General features: G+C 35.9%; 1 pseudogene; it reads left to right on the top strand.

Annotated features, from left to right (window-relative positions):
- Positions 1 to 612: 612 nt before the first annotated feature.
- On the top strand, positions 613 to 3,007 carry LOC107902986 (zingipain-2-like; annotated as a pseudogene).
- The last annotated feature ends 18,032 nt before the right edge of the window (positions 3,008 to 21,039 follow it).

Here is a 21,039-nt window from a genome sequence, read left to right as displayed (position 1 = left end):
TGCCAATTTTTCAAACAAACAGAAGCTAAAATATTCTTTTTAACAGTGGAGTTTTTAGTTTCTGTAAGCAGAGTTTAGAGGGTGTCACATACTCCTTTAAGGTGTAGTAAAAATTAAAAGAGTAAACTACACAGATAGTCACCAAATTATAATTTTTTTTATATTTTAAGCACCTAAAATAAAAGGTTTGCAATTTAAGCACTCACATTACATTGCTCAATTATTTTGATTACCCCTGTTACTATCGCAAACGACAAGCTGACGCAGCAATTAAAAAAGTCAGTATAATAATAAATATAGCCTTTAATTTTTACAAATTATATCGATTTAGTCATAATTTTAAAAAATTAACTCTCAAAATTTATAAATATTTTCAAAATATATAATAATAAATTAAAATTTTGTATTAATATGTATTAAATAAACATAATATTAATATAATTATTTTTATTTAACATTAATATAACATTTAAATGTATTATCATGTTTATAAAATTATTTATGTATGTTTATATATTTCATTGAATTTTTTAGAATTAATATTTATTTCAATCAATTTTTAAGTATATATACATTCATAGAGTGCTAGTTCTTCACAACTTGGTAATTAGCAAAGAAAAAACCCAGAAATTAGTGTAGTATCCCACCATATACTGCAAAACAACAAGATGAGTTTAATCCATGCCTTTTTGTTTTTAATTTTTGGGACATTGGCATCTCTTGCTATGTCCCGAACAATCTATGAAGCCTCTGTTGTTGATAAACATGAGCAATGGATGGTTGATTATGGTCGAAAATATGAGAGCAAATTAGAGAAGGAGAAGCGTCTTAATATATTCAAAGAGAATTTGGAATACATTGAGAGCTTCAACAATGGTGGATAGAAGTTTTAAGTTAAGCCTGAATGAATTTGCAGACATGACACAAGATGAATTCATTGCAGCTCACACTGGATACAAGATGCAAGACAACCCCATAATGCCTGAGTCAACGTCGTTCAGGTATGAGAACGTATCAGATGTTCCGACAAACTTTGATTGGAGGGACCAAGGTGCAGTCACTCCTATTAAGAATCAAGGTCAATGTGGTAAGTAATAATTTATATATATACATAAAATTGTTGACTGAGTAAGCAATCTTTTTAGAAAGTGAATTACATACAACACGTCGCTTTTAAAGATTACATGCGATATATATAGGCTTGGCTACTAACATTTACATGTTTTAGCAAAATGACCATAATTGTATTTTTGAGTCTTTTTTAGCCATCAACTTTTGGTTTTTTTTTTCAAATCATCTGTTCTAACAAATTTGATGAAAGTATCGTTAAAAAAGTTAACGAGTATGATGTGGAATTTTATATGTAGAATATTTTAGTGAAATGTAATTTATTACTTAGACAACCCAATAAGATAATTACATGTGGAAAATAATAAAATAAATAAATAATACAAGAAATTTCAAAAAATAACTCTTAATTGAAACCTCTCGGTAAATAAACATACGAAAGATTGAAATATTTTGAAAAAAATTGAAACCTTGAACCATTTTCTTTAAATTAAGATTTTTTTTAATTTCATATATTATTTATTTATTTTATTGTTTTTCACATGTAATTATCTTATTGAGTTATCTAAGTAATAAATTACATTTCATTAAAAATATTTCACATATGTTAGAAAAAAGAGCAAAAATTGATGGTCAGAAAAGGCTCAAAAATACAATCAGGGCTATTTTGACAAAACATATATATGTTAGTGACCAAATTTGTCATTAAGTCTAAATAATAAAACTTAAGGTTTGAAATTAATAATGATAGATGTGATATGTATTAAATTAAAATAAAAAAATAGTTTAAATTGCAAGTAAAAAAATTAAACAAGTAAATATATTATATTAAAAATAATAAATACGACCCGCTTGTTAATTTTGATATTGTCACTTCTCTTGAATTATTACCAAGTTGATTTGTGATCAACTCAACCAATAACATCATCAATATATAAACAATGGCGGAAAATATTTTTATAATAAATTTAAAATATATAAAAATATAAAATAAAATCTTGATTAAAGGGTAATTTTTTTATAAATATTTGCCACATGGGTTTAGATCCCATTTTATGCAAAATTTTTATTTATTTTTTTAATAATTTGAAAAGACAGTTATTATTGTAATAGTATAATTTACTTCACCTGTAACATTATTTTTGTATTTTCCTTTATGATTTGTACTCAATCAAAAGTTTATATATTATTATAGATTGGCGTTGAAGCATTCATTTATTTATTTATTTTCATTAATTGCTTTAAACTTAACAACGGGTTATTGTTGGTTTACTTTTGCAGGATGTTGTTGGGCATTTTCAGCAGTGGCAGCCGTTGAAGGGATAATCCAAATCAAAACTGGTAAATTAATCTCATTATCTGAGCAACAACTGTTGGATTGCAGCACAAATGGAGGAAACCAAGGTTGTAGTGGAGGATGGATGATGAATGCTTTTGAATACATCACCCAAAACCAAGGAATAACCACCGAAGAAAGCTACCCATATCAACAAATGCAAGAAACTTGCGACACACAGATAAACAAAGTTTCCACCATCAATGGCTATCAAATGGTGCCTCAAAACGACGAAGAAGCATTACTTAAGGCCGTCACAAATCAACCGGTCTCGGTGGCACTCGATGGATATGGACAATCCTTTCAGTTTTACAAAGGTGGAGTGTTTACAGGAGATTGTAGCAATGATCTCACCCATGCAGTCACCATTGTTGGATATGGAACAAGTGAAGAAGGTTTAAACTATTGGCTGATTAAGAATTCATGGGGAGAAACTTGGGGTGAAAATGGGTATATGAGGATTCAAAGGGATGTGAATACACCAGGTGGGTTATGTGGCATCGCCATGAAAGCTTCGTATCCAATTGCATAAGTTCATATAATGGACATTTCTCTACTGATATAAGTGGTTGTACTAGATCAATGTTTGAGGATATTTTTCTCAAAAACTTATTAAATATTTTCTTTTTTACAACTGAAATTTATTTATAAGACAATATTTTATAGTAATTAATATCTTATATATGTATTTATTGGGGATGGCCCAAAAGTCCCACTGTGCCCTACATTATATATTGTTAAGTATGAAATCAAGTGGAAGCTGGAAATAAGTGTCACTTTTATTGAAGATAGAAAGCTGACCTTTGTAGCCTTACAAATGACAAATATAGAATCACAACACCTATATCACCTATAAATAAGGATCACCACTAGTTTAAACAAATACACAAAGTTGTTCCTAAAGAATAGGACTTATTGAAACAGAAAAACAACTTTGAAAGCACTAAATAATTCAAACAATTCTTCCCCTAAATTGTTCTGCATATTTGCAGTTAGTTTACTTCTCCACAAATTCCAAGCTTTTCCCTAAGCTTTTCAAATGTCTCAAACTTCAATTCCTTAGTCATGATGTCTATTGTCTGCTCCTTTGTTCCACAATGGACAAGCTTAATAAATTTATCATTAGACAATTCACGAAGGAAGTGGTACCTTACATGAATGTGTTTGCTCCTTCCATGCAATACGACATTCTTTGATAGTTTGATGGTGGAGGTGTTGTCACAATATAATGTGATTCTTTCTTTTTGAGGATGATTGAATGAATCCAAGATTCTTCTCATCCAAATTGCTTGACAAGCACATGACACTACTGCTACGAACTCTGGTTCGGTGGTAGATAAGGTCACTATTGGCTATTTTTTCGAAGACCACGCAACGGCACTTTCTCCGAACAGAAAAACATATCCTGAAGCGATCCTTCTGTCATCTTGATCCCCAGCATAATCACTGTCTGTGTAGCCAACTAACTCGCCAGTTCCGCCTTTTTTGTACAAAATGCCCAGCTCTAAGGATAAAGATCTAATTTATAGAGGAAGCGTTGTAAATATCAATTAGCGAGGTTTTGAGCCGATACAATAAATAAGAACTACTTATTTATGTCATGATATGAGATAAAAATTAGGAATCGACTTATGGAATAGAGCCGATCCCCTAAGTTATTGAGCAGCGGTGTAGCTTAAGATCCCAAAGATAGTAAGTCTTTTTTATGAGGAAAAAGTCTTTTTCAAGGATTCTATATAAATTTCTATATGATATGAAACCAAGATAGTTACCTTTCAGAAAAATCTAACGGATGACAACCCCGAAATGCCTATGCTTTATTTTTCTGAAGGTGGGAGAAAAGATAAAACTTATTATTAATTTAATCCAAATTAGAGTTTGAAACTCATGTAATTAACCCCTTCCTTTTATATATCAAAGGAGCCTTTTTGTTGTATTAAGATGAAGTTCAGCAGGTTTTTCCATATATTGACTCACCAGTCCAACCATATACATTAGATCTGGCCTGGTCGTAGTTAAATATCGAAGACTCCCCACAATTTTCTTATAACCAGTGACATCTACTTTGACTCCATCTTCATTTTTCACGAGTTTGTTCCTGGAACAATAGGACTTCTAACAGAGTTGCAGCTTAACATTCCAAATCCCTCAAGAACTTCATTAGCATACTTCTTTCGACTAATAAATATGCCTTTATCATTCTGTAACACTTCAACTCCAAGAAAGTATTTCATCTTTCCAAGATTAGTCATTTCAAATTCTCGCATCATGGAATTTTTAAAAGCTTTAATTATTTCCTCATCATTTCCCGTGAATATGAGATCATCAACATACGAACTAACAATCAAAATTCTTCCTTTTGAATCAGTTTGAATAAAAAGAGTAGGTTCAAATGGGCACCTTTCAAAACTTTCCTTTGTAAAATAGGACTCAATGTGACTATACCATTCTCTTGGAGCTTGCTTAAGACTGTACAAGGCCTTTTTTAATTTGTAGACTTTATGCTCTTCCATCTTTCTCAAAGCCACGCGTTGATCAACAAAGACTTCCTCCACTAGCTCTCCATGAAGGAAAGTGCTTTTAACATCAAGTTGGTAGATATTCCAACCTTTTTGCGCAGCCATTGCAATCACCATTCAGATTGTATCCCATTTTGCAATTGGTTGTAATCAATTACATATTTCTGGGCATATCCCTTTGCCACCAATTGTGCCTTGTGTTTGTCAATCTCACCAAGTTCATTTAGCTTGGTTTTGAACACCTATTTTACTTCGATATTCTTTGCACCAATCAACAATTCCATCAATTCTCATGTTTCATTTTTTTCAATGGCTTGAATCTCTAGTTTCATAGCTTTAAGCCATTTTTCGCTTACAACAACTTCTTTAAAAGTGATTGGATCTACTGTGGTGTATAGAACCAAGTTATTGACTTCTTCGTATTCATCAGAAAGGCCTAGTCCTGCACCACTCACATAATCTTTTTGCCACTCTGGTGCTCTTCTATTCTCCCTTCTAATCCTCTCTTGATCTGCAGCTAGAATGTTTGGACCTGGTGGTTTTTTCCAACTACTTCCTCTATGTTTGGTACAACGACATCATCTTCACTCACATCATCCTCAAGAGTAATATCTTCCCATTCCAACTCTTTGTTTGCATCCTCTGAATTTTTACTCCAATCCTAGCCTTTATCTTCTTCAAAAACAACATCACAACTTATCACAATACGCCTAGAGACTGGATCATACAATCGATAAGCCTTGGATTCATTACTCACACCAAAGAAAACACATTTGTAGCTTTTGTCGTCTAACTTTGTTCTTCTTTATTCAGGTATGTGTACATGGGCAACACACCTGAACACTCAAAAATAGTCCACAGAAGGTGTAACATTACTCCTAACCTCTTCTGGTGTTCATCTATTCACGGGTACTATCAAGCTCCTGTTCATCACATAGGTACACCATTGAACTACTTCTGCCCAAAATTCTTTTGGCAGATTTTTTCAAATAACATGCTTCGAACCGAGTTCATAATGGTTCGATTCCTCTTCTTCTGCTACTCCATTTTGTTGCTAGGTGTAGGCTGTAGTCAATTGCCTGCAAATACCATTCTCCATATAGAAATTATTAAATTTATGGGAGGTGAACTCTCCACCCTTATCTATGTGTAAGCAAGCTATACGCTTTCCACTTTCATTCTCAACATATTTTTTAAAGTTCTGCAATACCTCAAACATCACTAATTTTTCATGCAAGAAATAGACCCAAATTTTGCAACTAAAATCATCAATAAAATTGAGTAAGTACCTCTTCCCACCTATAAAAATCAGTGTAATTGGTCCACAAATGTCAGAATGTATCAACTGCAACTTTCTTGATGCTCTTCCATTTTCTCCCTAATTTGCTTTCTGACCAAACAATGAGTATATAATTTGATTGGAATGCTGATTGTTGGTAAGCCATGAACTAACCTTTTGGACTGCATCATATGTAAGCTTTTGTAGTTCAAATGACCGAACCTATAGTGCCATAGATGAGAGATATATTTTGCGGTAGTTTGGAAGCATGATGAAACCAATGGTTGTGAGCATGGTAAAACAATAACATCCAATTTCTGGTCATTTTGGTTGTTACAATGAGCCCTCTTTGCAAATGATACAACTTGCACTCACCCTCTTAAATCAAATATCTATCCCTTTCTCTTGGAGCTATCCCATGTTCAACAAATAATTTTCTAGATCTGGAACAAAGAAAACTTCAAAGGTTACCTATTTAGTGCCTCCAATCTCTAATCTAACACTTCCTTTTCCCATTACTACCATTTTTGTATCATTTTCAAGCTTGACGAAGTGTCAAAAGATGTGAGCAAGATAAGAAAACCACTTCTTGTTCCCACACATATGATTCAAGCATCCCAAATTAAGAAACCATACGCCATCCTGTTGTGAGTTATGTGTCTCCACACACGTTATTAAGAGCAGCTCTTCCTCTTCATCAAGTTCCACAAAGTTGGCTTTACTCTCTCACCTTGGACATTTATACTGAAAATGCCCCAATTTGTGGCATTTATAGCATTCTACCCAGGCTTTGTCAAATGATCTCCTTCTACCTCTTCCACGCCCTCTATATGAATTTACACCACGTTCTCTACTTTCAAACCTTTCGTTACCAACAGTAACTTTTAAGGCATGATCTTCTTCTCTTTCCATTCTCATAAACTTTTGTTCATGTACAGATAATGAACTCTGCAATTCATCAACAGAGATGGTATGTGCATCTTTTTCCTCTTCGATAGATACTACCACATAGGTGAAACATTTTGTCAAAGTCCGCAAAATCTTCTCCACGATCACTGAGTCAAACATTATCTCCCCATTGCTCAGCATCTAGTTTGTTACAGCCATTACTTTAGTAAAATAATCTTTGATCGTTTCTCCTTTCTTCATTTCTGACACCTCAAATTCTCTTCTTAAGGTATTGAGAAGAGACCTTTTCACTCTCTCATTTCCACCAAACTTGCTGTTCAAAGAATCCCAAACAATTCTAGAGGTTCGTTTATCCAAAATCTACTCAAAAACAACACAATCTATGGCTTGATATAGATAGTGTTTGACCCTGTGATCCTTCATCTTTATCTCGTCCATCTGTGTCTATTGCATGATGGTCTGCACAATCATTGTTTTAGGCTCTTCGAAGCTTTTCTCAACTAGGTTCCACAATCCTTTAGACCTCAATAGATTTTCCATCAGCTCACTCCAATGGTCGTAGTGAAGACCATCAAAATGACGAATCTTTATAAGACTACCTTCACACTTTTCTTCACTCATATCCACTTATTTTCTCAACAACCTAGTTTGGATACCAGAATGTTAAGTATAACATTAAGTGAAAGCAAGAAATAAGTGCCAGTTTTGAAGATAAAAAGTTGGCTTTTTATAGCCTTACAAATGACAAATATAGAATCACAACTAACACCTATATCATCTACAAACAAGGATACCACTAGTTTAAACAAATGCAGAAAATTGTTTCGAAAGAATAGGACTTATTGAAACAGAAAAACAACTTTGAAAACACTAAATAATTCAAACATTTATGGGGGTGTTTCCATTACATATATATGAGAGAGAAAAAAGTGCAACAAAATGAAAAAAAAAGAGAAAAGAAAAGAAAAGTCTGAGTAGTTTTTTATCACAAAGACCATTTTTTTCTGTTTTTCAATTAGAGGTATATTTAGAATAGTTAGTATACTCAAATATCTTCGATATGTATGTTCTAATTTTCATTTGGGATACTGTAATTTCGGGTTTTTCAGCTTTCAAAGTTAACTACCATTAGTGTGATATTCACAACTTTTTCTTTTAGTGTACTTGTGATTACTTGGTTAATAACCTTTGTTAAGTTATATGCTCTTGTTGTGACTTTGTGTTGTAATTTTGTAGCAATGACTTCTTTATATAATGGAGTTTTAGGTGCACTTTCAAATCACGTGGTTTTTACCATTTTCTTTACGAAAAAAAACTCACATGTCCACATGCAATGACATGATATTAGAAAGGCATAATGACTTTTTAACCTTTCAACTTTACAAAAAAAATCATTTTAGTTCTCTGGTTAATTTTTCACATTTTTTAGCTCTTAAACTTGCATCGTTCCTCAAGTAACTCTAAAATGGATGGAAAATTTAATGTTCTTCTCCTCTTTCTCTCTTCATCTCTAATTGTTGTCATCATTGTGTCCAACCATTAATCAATCAGATTCTCAAATCAGCTTATTTATTATAGTGTTTGAGAGAGAAAAATGAAGCCATAAATTTCTAATTTTTTCCTCTCTTTTTTATGTTAGATCTAGCAGTATCTAAGTTTGTTTTCTTTTATTTTTGTTTTGGGTTCTCTTGAGAAGGTAAAACGGCAGAGAAAAGGCTTTGTTGAGCGTTGTTTTCTCTTTGTTAGAGGTTTCGGTTACATTTTGGAAGAGATAAGGGAGGTCAATTAGTGGATTTATGTTGGCTGAGTTTGATTTGGCTATGGTATTTCATGGATTGGATCATAAAAGAGCAAGCTATACTAAAAAATGGGTTACAATAGTGAGTATTCTTTTTTTGCTTTTCCTTTATTTTTTTGGTTGCATAGAATTTTGAGTGTTTAATGAAATTGTCTTTTGTAAGGTGGCATAATTATCGAAAATATCAGACCTTTACACTACAATGATTTACAAGGACAGAAACGAAGAAGATGAAGATGACTCCTTGCTCCCTCCACTCCTCAAATGTCTTCCTAAAGACATCAGAGGAGGTCCTACAGACTTTGATAACGATGACGATGCCGAAGATTTTGGGACTGTGATTGTGAAATCCAATTGCGGACATAACGCTCATGGTCAATTGTTGTATTTATTTAAGTCTTTGGCTACAGTTGTTGTGATCCCGATGAGGGCTAGGAGAGATGAACTGGACATTGATGATGATGATGAGAAGGGGGAGGAGAATGGAGATGGAAGAGATTTTGGGACGTTTCTGGTCAGATCGACGATGAGGAGTGAGAGGAAAGGGAGCGGTGGGTGTTAGGACAGTGAGGAGTGAGAGGGAAGGCGACGATGGTAGGGGTTGGGACATGTGGAGAGAAAGGGAAGCAGAGAGGGCATCTTGGAGTTGGAGATGGGCAAAATGCGAAGTAGAGGGAATGAAAGAAATGAGAGAAAGGGTAGGCATCTTTGAAATTGGTCAAGCATCTTTGACATGTCATCTACCTATAGTTGACTGATGGTCAACTCACGTTTCCTGTTAAAATTAGACCGATTTCTAGAAAAATCGTAACGTTTAGGGTGCCAATCCAAAAAAAAAAGATTAAGAGCTCAAAATTAAAAACTCATAAACTTTGAGGGTATTTTTTTACAATAATACTAAAAAATATAATATTAACCAAGACTTGTTTAAAGTAGTGATTAAAATTATCATATAGCATCCAAATGACACAATTTAAACCATGTTAACATATAACATCTCCTACAATATGATAATGATAAAAAAATCATAATATTAAAATATTTTTAAAAATAAAAATTACCATCACCGCCTCTGTATGATCGTGGATTAGAACACCCATGAAGGCAGATCCGTTAGATTGTCGGAAGCCCACATTGAAATTGACCTTGTAACGACCAATAATGTGAGGATCCCTGATTGGAAAAGAAGTTTGGACAGCAGACAATTCCATAAGGTAAGGTTTTATAAAAAACAACCACTTGTTGAGCTGAGCCATGTTTCTCTTCATTAATAAATTAACTGTGTATAGTAACAACATTGTTGGGACGATAACAACCTCAAACATTAATAATAAACATTCATTGCGTATGTGTCATAATGCCCATATAGTGACTATTATTTCCTGTGGCCCTGAAACACCAAGATAATGTAATATTATACCGAGGATGATGCTATCACAGCAAGCGAGGACTATAGACTTCTCTGATGATTAACAAAGTAAGCAATCTCTACTGAAAGTAAAAAATCTTTGGTCTGTAATGTCTGTTGATGTAAAATGGAAATAATGGTGATGGAAGTATGATTTTTAATATTTGGGAAAGGACTAAGTTGGAATTATGGTGACTTAGGGAGGACTAAGGTGAAATTTTCCATAATGTAAATGGGAGATTAAAGCTGCAATCAAACCATAATGCATAATGGCTATACAATTCAGTTATAGTGTGATGTTCTTAGCTGGAAAAAGATATTTATTAAGGCTTATCACTTTAAGGGAGGAAGGTAAGGAAACTTGTATATATATATATGTCTTTTGAAGGTAATCTAGATAAAGAAAATGTGGGTGCAAGCAAAGGTAAGATAGTAAACTAACTAGTGGAGCTCTATTTTGGGCATGTGCTCGCTCATTGAATTTCATTTACCTTAAATAAGTGTAACTTTGCCATTAAAATAACTAATTAATTGCATGAAAATTTTGGTAATGAAAATTATTAATAAGGGAACAAGGTTTGGTAATCGAGTGTATCTTAATTCAAACGATTAGTCGTGAAGCTCTTAACGTTATTTAGGAACTAGCTGTTGAAGGTTTCAAGTAAGCTCTGATTAGAAGAATTCATTGGCTCTTATCAAAATTCCTTTATTGGAGTATTCAACATATCCCTCGAGATGTGAATAAGTTTGCAGATAATTTGGTTAAGACGGTTCGCGATAAGAGAACATAATTGCACCTTTTGGAAGATCTCGCTTGAGGGACTAGTTTAATTTCTTTTGTTTGCTTTTATTTTGTTTCACCAAAAAAATAAAGAAAAGGTAATTAAGGGTGTGCTTGTTTCATGTAGAATGATTTATGGAATATTAATTTTTTTTGCATTTTTTTTGTATTTGTTTCGTGAAAAACAACTTGATCAATAGAAAATAATTTACCGATCAATAGAAATAAATCTTTTTTTTAAGGAAATTGACTTTCCCTATTGAGATGTGTAAGCCGTTTTCTAGAAAATAACCCTTTACAAGTAAATTTATTTTTATATAAAATTAATTTTAGTTAAGTTTAATATTATTATATTATAAATAAATTTTTAATTTTATTTTAAAAATATTAAAATATTAATATCAATGTAATAATTTTCAATATTTTTAATATTATAATTTTTTAATATTATTATGGGTAAACTACAAAAATAATTACTTATATTTGGGTTAAATAACGTTTTAGCCAGGTTTGATTTTATTTTGTATGACATTCCCTAGTTTTTAGGAGCGAAGGAAATTCTGTTGAAGCTGCTTCGTACCAAGAGTGATCCAAGAAATGCATTTAGAATGATCGGTTTCCATCTTTATTCTCTCTAATAGAATAATTGGATGGTAACTTTTGTTTCTTTGTTGATTTCCCTTCTGACGGTGGGGTGGTAGAGTAGCGGTGGAGTCTTGTACTAGCCATCTGGCTAGTTTTTTTGAAGTTTCATGATTTCACGTCAGATCATAGGCCCTGGATGAAGTGAAAGATTTCTACCTCTGGTTACAGGTTTTATTTGTTTTGTTTTTACTCTCTTTCGTGGTTTTCTTGTTTAATAGTTTTTTTTTATGTTTTCTTGCTTGAATTTTACGTCATGCAAAAACCGAGAAAGATGAATGGCTTAGAATTTATAATTTTTCTTTTGACTTTTCTTGATTATCCTTATTAAACTAATCTCTTGTCTTTTATGGGGGTTTCTCTTGCCTTTTGTGTTATTAAGTATAGGTATTTTAGATCTTCTTTTTAAACTTTAGCTATAAGTTTCGTTTTGTAGTTCTCTTTGGATCTCGGTTTCTTGTTGTTTTTCTTCGTTTGTTGCTTGTTCTCTTGGTGTGCGATTTCCTTGGTATTCTTACTCTGGCTATAGCTGTTTATTGCTGGGCTATTTTCTGGGTGTTTGTTGGAGGAGAGAGGGCTTGTAAGAATCTTTGGACATTACCTGCGATAATCATGGAAGAGGATATCAGTATTTTGCTAACGAAATTAAGTTTTTCAGAGGAAGAAACAAACAGGGTGGTCAGTAAAAAGGCAAACATGGATAACTCAAAAGGATATGAACATTAGGCTATAGGTAAATTGATGACAAAGGAGAAAGTGAACAGAGAGGCAGTGTACAGAGTCTTTAAATCACTATGGTATACAAAAGAGGAGGTGAATTTTGTAGCAATAAAAGAAGGGGGTATATTGGTAAAATTTTGTAATGAAGAAGATAGAAAAAGAATTCTTAATCTCTCTCCTTGGTTGTTTGACCAATGCTTGTTTAACATGGTCCCATAAAATAAAGACAAAACAATGGAAGATTATGATCGATTTTAATCATTCACCTTTTTGGGTCAGAGTATCCAACATACCGATGGAGTACATGGATAGAGATATGGCGTTGGAGGTAGGTAATGCGATAGGGGAAGTCTTAGCTATAGATTGACGAGACAGAGATGGACGATGGACTGAATATATGCGCATTAGAATTAATATTGATAAAAACAAGTCGTTGCGAAGGGTTCTTCATTATATTGATCACGAAAGGGAGGAGTCTGTATGTGCAATCAGATATGAGAAGTTACCAAGATTCTATTACATTTGAGGGTTGATTGGTCATACGACACAAAAATTCAATGAGTAGATGATTAATAATGAGAGCCAAGATAATATATTTCAATACGGTAATTGGTTAAGAGTTCCAGAAAAAGTTATTGTTGGTGCAACAGCAGAATCAAACAGACTCAGCAAGTTTCTTGTCGAGCAAGCCTCGAATCTTGCTGAGCAAACAAACAATTTCGAGTTGAAGAAAGAAGAAAATAAGCTGAGGAAATTTGAGAGAATATTGATGAACAAAGCTGATTTCATTCATATGTTGAACAATGGCATAATGCCAATACATAAACCAAGCAATTTGCTTGTCAAAATCTGCATAATGATACCTAATCATCACCTACTACCACTAATACATTGAAACTTGAAAAACTAAGCTTACACACTTAAACAAAGCTGACTTAACAGCTCAATTGTCATCAAAATTACATCAATCATAAACCTAACATAGTTCTAAATGAACTAAAGTACATTACATTAACTTAAGATTACTAGATGAACAAAATAGGAAAAGTTCAGCTCGTTCCAACAGCTCCTGCACGACTTGGTCTTCATGGCCTGCATGCTGTCGAGTTTGCTGCATGCTGAACCAACTTCATCACTCCTCCTTGGTTTGCATGGAGCAAACACCTAGCTTCTTTCTTAGATATTCAAACCTTGTGACACTAAGAGCTTTGGTTAAAATGTCAGCAAGTTGATCTTCTGAATTACAGTGGATCAGCTTTACTTCCTGAGCTTGCTCCATTTCTCGAACAACATGCAACTTTATGCTGAAATGTTTTGTTCTTCCATGGAACACTGGATTTTTAGCAATTGCTACTGCAGATTGGTTGTCACAGAAGATCTCAGTAGCTTCCTCTTGATGCACATTCAAGTCAGCCAATATTTTTCTTAGCCATATGGCTTGGTTGACGGCACTTGCTGTTGCCACATACTCTGCTTCAGCAGTAGATTGAGCTACTAGACTTTGCTTCTTTGAGCTCCAACAAAACATGGCTGAACCAAGGTTAAAAGCATACCCTGAGGTGCTTTTCATGTCATCTATCGAGCCATCGCAGTCACTATCAGTGTAGCCAACCAGCTTCAGATTTCCTTCTTTGCTGTACTTCAAACCATAGTTTAAAGTGCCTTTGACATATCTCAGCACTCTCTTTGCAGCTTGGAAATGCTTCTCATTGCAGCAATGCAAGAACCTTGAGAGCAATCCTATAGCATACATAATGTCTGGTCTAGTGGCAGTCAAGTATAGCAAGCAACCAACTAGACTCCTGTAGGTTGTTTCACAAACTTTCTTAAAATCACCTTGGCTCGATAGTTTTTCTCCAACAGCAACAGGTGTTTTAGTTGCCTTGCTGTTTTGCATGGAGAACTTGGTCAGAATCTTTGTGGCAAAGCTTCTCTGGCTTAGAAATATCTCATTCTGTACTTGAGACACCTCCATTCCAAGAAAGTATGACATCTCCCCAAGATCAGACATTTCAAACACTTCCTGCATCTTGGTCTTAAAATCAGCCAGCACTACTCGATCTCCTCCTGTCACCAGAAGATCATCAACATACAGGGACACAATGAGTTGTATTTGTGTCCCTTGTTTCTTGACATACAGTGTTGGCTCACTCTTGCTTCGATCGAATCCTAGATCAGTCAAGTAGCCATCAATTCTGCTATACCAGACCCTTGGAGCCTGCTTTAATCCATATAGGGCCTTCTTCAGTTTGTAGACCATATGCTCTCTGCCAGCTATTTCAAACCCTTGTGGTTGTTCAACATAGATGTCTTCATCTAAGAAACCATTCAGAAAAGCTGATTTCACATCAAGTTGATGGATCTTCCATTCAAGCTGTGCTGCTAAGGCAATCAGCAGTCTGATGGTGTCTAGCCTGGCCACTGGTGCAAAGGTCTCCAGGTAGTCCAAGCCATACCTCTAACTGAACCCCTTGACAACTAGCCTTGCTTTCAGCTTGTTCAAGGTACCATCAGCATTCTGCTTGGCTTTGTACACCCATTTCACCCCAATCACTTTCCTTTTGACTGGCCTTTCAACCAATTTCCAGGTGTGGTTCTTCTCAATCATGCTGATCTCCTCAGCCATTGCCTGCTTCCACCCTTGCTGAGCCTCAGCCTCTTCAAAGTTGCTTGGTTCAACTATGGCTACATGAGCCCTTTCATAAATTTCAGCCAATGGCCTTGTTCCTCTGACTGGTTCATCATCAATATCCATTTCAGGGACATCTTGGTCTGGCTCAGCTTGGTCTGCTGCAAGTTCTTCAAAAACTTCTTCAGGTTCATGTCTTTCCCAGTTCCAACATGACCTCTCATCAAATACCACATCCCTGCTTACTGACACTTTGTTTGTTGAAGGATCTAAAATCCTATAGCCCTTCTTAACAGTGCTATAGCCCACCAAAACACCAGGTCGAGCCCTTTCAGACAATTTGTCCCTTTTAACAGCAGGTACATGTGCATAACAGATGCATCCAAAGACCTTCAGATGAGCCAGTGATGGCTTGAAGCTAAACCAGGCCTCGAATGGGGTCTTTTGATCCAAAGCCCTGGTTGGAAGTCTATTTTGAATGTATGTTGCAGTGTTAACTGCTTCTGCCCATAGTGCTTTAGGCAGATTCTTCTGAATCATCAAGCACCTGGCCATATCCATCAAACTCCTATTCTTCCTTTCACTTACCCCATTCTGCTGAGGTGTATATGTGTTGGCAAGTTGATGTTTGATGCCTGCCTTATCACAGAAGGCTTGGAACTGAGCTGAGGTGTACTCAGTCCCATTATCAGACCTTATGGTCTTCACCTTGCAGCCTGTTTCAGTCTCAGCAGCAGTTTTGAACTTCCAAAACACAGTGGCCACCTCTGATTTCTGTTTTAAGAAGTAAATCCAGCAATATCTCGAGAAATCATCAATGAACAGTATGAAATACCTGTTTCCACTTAATGACTCAGTCTTCATAGGTCCACACACATCAGTATGCACCAGTTAGAGTTTTTCAGAGGCTCTCCAGGCTTGATTCGAGGGAAATGGGAGTCTGGCCTGCTTTCCTAGCTGACATACTTCACATACATCATCATGGTCTACTGAGTTGATGAAGTTTTCAGCCAGGTCTTCTCTGATCATTCGGGCCATCGATCTGAAGTTGGCATGTCCCAGTCTTTGATGCCACAGCTTGGATTCATCTGAAGTGGCTGTGTAGGCAATGTCTGACTTTTTTGTCCAGTCAACCACAAAGCTCTTATCAGCCATAGGGACTGCCATCAGTTTGGATCCACTTGGATCACTGATTTGGCATTGGTGGTCTTTAAACACAACTGAGTAACCTTTTTCCAGCAACTGAGCTATGCTGAGCAGGTTTCTGTCAATTTCAGGCACCAACAGCACATTTGAAATCACTTTGGTACCTGTAAGGGTGCATATACGAACATCACCATTGCCTTCAGCTTGAATAAAATGACCATTTCCTATCTTGACTTTAGTTCTGCAGCTTCTGTCCAAAGACTTGAAGATTGCAGCATCAGGTGTCATGTGGTTGGTGCATCCACTGTCTAGGAGCAAACCAGATGAGGACCTTTCCTGAGCAGCTGAGCATGACACAGTAAAGACTTGCTCCTCTTGGTCACTGTCCTCCTTAGCTACTCGAGCCTCAGCTTTCATCTGTTGAGCCTGATTGCGCCTTGTTTTGGCCTTGCTCTTACAAACTCTCTCAACATGACCCTTTTTCTTACAATGCTGACACACAGCATCTGGATTAAACCAGCATTTTTCTTCTGAATGACCAGCCTTTCTGCAGTGCTTGCAAGTTTGACCTTCTCTCCTTGCAGCATCATCCTTTGACTTGTCTCTCTAGGCCTTCTTGCCTTTGTAGGCAGTATTTGTTCTTGCCTGAAAGGCACCTTCTTGGTGCTCCTCCAGTCTGCTTGCTCTCCTCTGCTCTTGAGCATATAGAGCATTGATCAACTCTGTCAGGGAGATGGTGGACAGGTCCCTTGAGTCCTCGAGAGATGAGATTTTTGCCTCATACCTCTCAGGCAGAGTTGCTATAACCTTCTCCACTATCCTAGCTTCATTGAACTGCTCTCCAAGGAGCCTGATGCTGTTAACCACAGCCATAATCCTGTCAGAATATTGCTTGACAGTTTCTTCTTCCTTCATATTCAAATTCTCGAAATCTCTCCTCAAGTTTAACAACTGTTGTTGCCTTGTCCTCTCAGTCCCTTGAAACTCTTCCTGCAACTTGTCCCAGGCCTGTTTTGGTGATTCACAGGCCATAATCCTTGTGAAAATCACATCAGACACTGAGTTTTGGATGCAAGACATAGCCTTGTGCCTCTTGGTCCTTTCATCAGCATGCTGCCTGATCTGAGCCACTGTTGGATTAGCTCTAAGTGGCTCTGGTTCAACACCAGAGTTGACCACCTCCCACAGATCAAATGCCTGCAGGTAGGTCTTCATTTTGACCACCCATATGTGATAGCCTTCTCCATTGAAGACTTGAGGTGCAGCTGGTGAAAAACTTGATGAAGCCATGGATTTGTATAACAGGTCCCTTAAGAAATAAGCTCTGATACCAATTGTTGGTGCAACAGCAGAATCAAACAGACTCAGCAAGTTTCTTGTCGAGCAAGCCTCGAATCTTGCTGAGCAAACAAACAATTTCGAGTTGAAGAAAGAAGAAAATAAGCTGAGGAAATTTGAGAGAATATTGATGAACAAAGCTGATTTCATTCATATGTTGAACAATGGCATAATGCCAATACATAAACCAAGCAATTTGCTTGTCAAAATCTGCATAATGATACCTAATCATCACCTACTACCACTAATACATTGAAACTTGAAAAACTAAGCTTACACACTTAAACAAAGCTGACTTAACAGCTCAATTGTCATCAAAATTACATCAATCATAAACCTAACATAGTTCTAAATGAACTAAAGTACATTACATTAACTTAAGATTACTAGATGAACAAAATAGGAAAAGTTCAGCTCGTTCCAGCAGCTCCTGCACGACTTGGTCTTCATGGCCTGCATGCTGTCAAGTTTGCTGCATGCTGAACCAACTTCATCAGTTATCAACCAAAATAATGGGTTGCTGAGGAATGGCATCGGAATGATTAAAGAGGATAATGTCAATGATAGAAAGTCATATAATAAATTCTGCAAGGTAATAGGGACGAATACGTTGAATGATCTAGTGGAAACAAAGCAAGTCAAAGACACAGATAATGAATCAGAACTAAGTACACCACAAGAAAAAAAGATCTATGAAAATTGGACGCGATAGTACAGGAAAAATAAAGTAAAAAAGGAAAAGAAATAGAGGACATAATGGGGAGTTATATGAAGTAAGCCCTACTAGAATAGTGCGCAGAAAGTTGATGAACGGCTCTACACCTTCAAAGGTAGTGGCTGGTGAATAGCCCCGCCAGGAACAATAAAGTTTCTCAACTGGAATTGTCGTAGGATCGGGTCACCTGCGACAATTCGGGAACTCAAGCAACTTTTTGTTGCCAATAGACCCGATATTATCTTCCTGTGTGAAACTAAAATGAATGCTATTGAATTCCAAAGAGTTCAAACAAGATGCAGGTTGCAAAATGGGCTTGTAGTAAATTCAGAAGGCCAGAGCGGAGGTCTTGTGTTGATGTGGAAAGATGAGTTGGATGTTACTATTCAAAGCTACTCAAAGCATCATATCGACTCTACTGTTAAGTTAGGATGTACCAGTATTATTAGGGTCACGGGATACTATGGTCATGCAAACCCTAGTGAACGTAATAACTCCTGGAATAGGCTTCGAAGAGTGGGTGAAGCTGTCAATGAGGACTGGGTGGTGGGAGGTGATTTTAACGCAATGTTGAATGAAACGGAGAAGTAAGGGGGCGTCGGATTGTTCGAGCGTATATGAATGATTTCAAAGATATTGTCGATGATTTGGACCTTGTGGATATTAAGCCAAACCAAGGGTGGTTCACATGGGTAAATAACAGAGAAAGGCATAGGTTAATAAAGGAAAGGCTTGATTGCTTCCTTACTTCTGTCTCTATGGTCGAAAAGTTTCCTTTCATTGCTTCTACTGTCATTCAGCAATCACAGTCTGATCATGACGCCATTCTTTTTTATCTGTATGGGCGTAAACCTAAGTGTTATCCCTGTGATAATAGAATCAAATTTCGTTATGAAGACTGCTGGGCCTTAGAGAAGGATATTAAGAGGATCATTAACAAGGATTGGATGCAAGGTGGGGGCAACTATGAGAACAAGCTAGAAAATGTTCGGGTGTCCCTGGGAAACTGGAAAAAGCAAAATTATTGGAGGATGAAGAGAGATATTAGCAGGCTGGAGGATAACATCAATAATATAGTTGATTCGACATGTAGAGGTGACAATGTAAAGATGCTGAGGGAGTATCGACGTAGGCTGAATCACTTGTATGATAGGGAGGAAAGGTACTGAGCACAAAGATCGAGGGTGCAATGGCTCAAGGAAGGAGATAGAAATACGAAGTACTTCCATGCTAAAGCTACAGGACGGTTAAAAAAGAATAGTATCGAGAAGATCAAATATGAGAATGGTAATTGAGTTATGGATAATAAGGAGATCTAAAGCTACTAGAAGCTATTTTTGGAACTTATTTCACTCTAATGGAAATGATATCACCCAGCTGGATTTGAGCTACATGAATGAGTGTATTACCAGAGATAATAACGTTTGGCTCATAAGGGAGTATAATGAGGCTGAAGTTAACAAGGCTAAAAAACAGATGGATCCCAGGAAAGCTCCTTGAATAGACGACTTATCTGGTAATTTTTTTAAGCAGCATTGGGACATTGTGGGTGCTGACACTACACGATTTTGTTTTGACATTCTTAATGGACAAGGAAATATCTTCTCACTTAATGAAATTGTTATCATTTTAATCCCTAAAAGTAGAGACCCTTGTGATTTCAGTAACTTTCAGCCGATAAGTTTGTGCAGGTATATCTATAAAATTATTGCTGAGGTGTTGGCAAACAGGCTGAAGGTTATACTTTCTGATTTTATTAGCTATAATCAAAGTGATTTTGTTCTGGGTAGGATGATTCATGATAATATTCTTATCGCACATGAACTTCTTCATTATCATAAAAACACCCGATACAGTTCCAATAAAGGTTGCAAGATCAAGCTAGACGTGAGTAAAACTTATAATCGTGTGGAGTAGAATTTTATTGAAGCGGTGATGCAACGAATGGGTTTTGCAAATCAGTGGATCGACAAAGCCATGGGGTGTGAACGTTCTGTTAAGTATTTAATCAAGTATAATAATTTGTTATCGGAAACCATTTACCTTGAAAGAGGCCTTCGTCAAGGTGATCCTCTATCCCCGTACTTGTTCTTATTCTGTATGGAAGCTTTCTCAAGAATGCTTATTCAGGCATAGAATAATGATTTGTTAAGAGGTATTCGTGCTATTGTGCATGGGCCTAGAATTAATCACTTATTCTTTGCAGACGATGCTCTTTTATTCGTTAGGAACAAAAAAAAGAGAGATAGAGTGCTTCATGAATACCCTTAGAAAGTTGACAAATGTTTCTGGTCTAGAAATAAATTTTGAAAAATCTATGGTTATGTTTAGCCCTAATACCCCTAGTGAACAAAAAAAAAGTTGTAATAATCTTTCAAGTATGAAGGTTGTGGATAAGTTAGATAAATACCTGCGTCTGCCCCTCCCCATTGGTAAAAGAAGAAGAGAGGCTTTTACTGATATTATTAATAGACTATCGTGCAGGATAAATAGCTGGACAAAAAGACTAGCAGAATTTGGTGGTCTGCTAAGGATAGTGGTAAATTCTGGTCTATGCTCCCCTGGAGAACTCTGTGTCAACCTAAGGGAATGGGTGGTATTGGTTTACGCAATATGAGACATTTTAATATAGCTCTCCTGCGCGCTAATTATGTAATGGGGCGTACGAGATGATAATGAAGGCCTAGATGATTTCACTAAAGACTTAAGATTTTGGTTAAATAGTCCAACCTTCTGTATAATAACTTTATT

The sequence above is a fragment of the Gossypium hirsutum genome, chromosome D05, assembly GCF_007990345.1.
Source record: "Gossypium hirsutum isolate 1008001.06 chromosome D05, Gossypium_hirsutum_v2.1, whole genome shotgun sequence".
NCBI lineage: Eukaryota > Viridiplantae > Streptophyta > Magnoliopsida > Malvales > Malvaceae > Gossypium > Gossypium hirsutum.
The sequence above is the reverse complement of the archived record's forward strand: the minus strand, read 5'-3'. Positions and strand labels throughout refer to the sequence as shown.